The sequence below is a fragment of the Mustelus asterias genome, unplaced genomic scaffold, assembly GCF_964213995.1.
Source record: "Mustelus asterias unplaced genomic scaffold, sMusAst1.hap1.1 HAP1_SCAFFOLD_143, whole genome shotgun sequence".
Classification (NCBI taxonomy): Eukaryota; Metazoa; Chordata; class Chondrichthyes; order Carcharhiniformes; family Triakidae; genus Mustelus; species Mustelus asterias.
In genome coordinates this window covers 493,635-495,794 of record NW_027590169.1, presented here as the reverse complement: position 1 = coordinate 495,794, position 2,160 = coordinate 493,635, and positions in this window count along the sequence as shown.

The window sequence follows — 2,160 nt, the reverse complement described above, 5'->3', positions numbered from 1 at the left end:
TAGTCACATGAGCAGTCTGGGAATGGAGGGATACAAACGAATGGTCTCGTTGGACCAATGAGCAGCACAGGCTTGGAGGGCCGAAGGGCCTGTTTCCTGTGCTGTACTGTTCTTTTCTGTTCGGTTCATCTCTGCATGCAATTGCTGTGAGGGATAGGGCGGTGATTGGTACGGTTGGTGGGGGATTGGGGCTATAATTGTTCGGAGGCTGCTCATGAAGAACAAAGAACAAAGAATAATACAGCTCGGAACACGCCCTTAGGCCCTCCAAGCTTGCGCCGCACATGTGCCCAACTGGACCATTCGTTTGTATCCCTCTATTCCCAGTCTGTTCATAAGGCTAACGAGATAAGTCTTAAACGATGCCAGCGTGTCCGCCTCAATCACCTTACTTGGCAGTGCATTCCAGGCCCCCTCCACCCTCTGTGTAAAATACGTCTCCCTGCCACCTGTGTTGAACCTTGCCCCCCCCTGAACTTGAACCCATGGCCCCTTGTGTCCGACCTGGGAAAAAGCTTCCCACTGTTCACCCTATCTATGCCCTTCATTATTTTATACACCCCTATTAAGTCGCCCCTCATCCTCCGTCTTTCCAGGGAAAACAACCCGAGAATACCCGATCTCTCCTCATAGCTATGCGAGTCTGTGTGTGTCAATATTTACCTGTGTGTGTGTGTGTGTGTGTGTGTGTGTGTGTGGAGATTGTTGTTGCATTTGTTGGTGTATTTCAATGTTGAGTTTGTTGTTGAATTTGTTAGTGTTTTTTTCAATTACTGTTGATTTTTTTCATATTTTTTAATGTTGAGATTTGTTCCTTTTAAAATTAATTAATTAAAATTAATTCCTTAAAATTCCTTCAATGTTGCGGTTGTTATTGAATATGTCAGTGCTTTTCAATGTATGGGTTGCTGTTGTTGAATTTGTACGTGTTTTTCAATGTCTGGGTTGCTGTTGTTGAATATGTCAGTGTTTTTCAATGTTGAGGTTATTAGTGTTGAATTTCTTAGCTTTTTCAATGAGGTGTGAATTGTCTCAAGCCAGGACAGTTAGTGAGATTTTGTAAGCCCAGGCAAGTCATGAGAGTTACAGACGGTCTGAAAAGAACCCGAGGTCCCGGTTGAGACCGTCGTTACGCGTGCGAAACTTGGCTATCATTTTCTGCTCGGCTATTCTGCGTTGTCGTGTGTCTTGAAAACCGGCTTGGAGAAAGCTGACCCGAAGATCAGATGTTGAATGCCCTTGATTGCTGAAGTGCCCTCCGACAGGATGGGAACACTCCTACCTGGTGATTGTCGAGCGGTGTCCATTCATCTGTTGTCGTAGCATCTGCATGATCTCGCCAATGTACCATGTTTCGGGACATCGTTTCCTGAAACGTCCACAGTGTTGGCTGAGTTGCAAGAGTGTGTAGCCCGTACCTGGCGGATGGTGTTCTCTCCTGAGATGATGGCATCCGTGTCGATGATCTGACACATCTTACAGAGATTGCTGTGGTCGGGTTGTGTGGTATGGTGGTCACTGTTCTCCGAAAGGCTAAATGGTTTGCTGCGTACAATGATCTGTTTGAGTTTGTGCCGCTGCTTCAAGCAAATAGTGGGGGTGTGGAGATCGCCTTGGCGAGATATTCGTCTTCATCGATGACATGTTGAAGGCTCTGGAGAAGACATTGGAGCTTCTCTGCTCCAGGAAGGAATGGACATGAAGAGTACACTGTCCGTCATGTCCACTAACACACTATGACATACAGACACTCATACTCTCACAGACATTCTCACATTCTCAGTTAAACACACTCACACTCACACGCACACACTCACAGACTCTCTCTCACACACGCACTCACACTTCCATATGCACATGTACACTCATGTTCTCACACACACACACACATTCGCAGACACATATTCACGCTCTTACACGTTCACACACTCACACACTCTCACATTCTCACACACAGTCTTGCACACTCATGAACACTCACGGAAACTCACACATCCAAACACTTTCACACACGAAGGCACACACTCACACATACTCACACTCGCCTCCACTCACCCACAATCAAAATCACGGACAATCATGCACTCACATTCACACTGTCACACGCACACACCATAAGACCATAGATGTAGGAGCTGAATTAGCCCACTCGGCCCATCG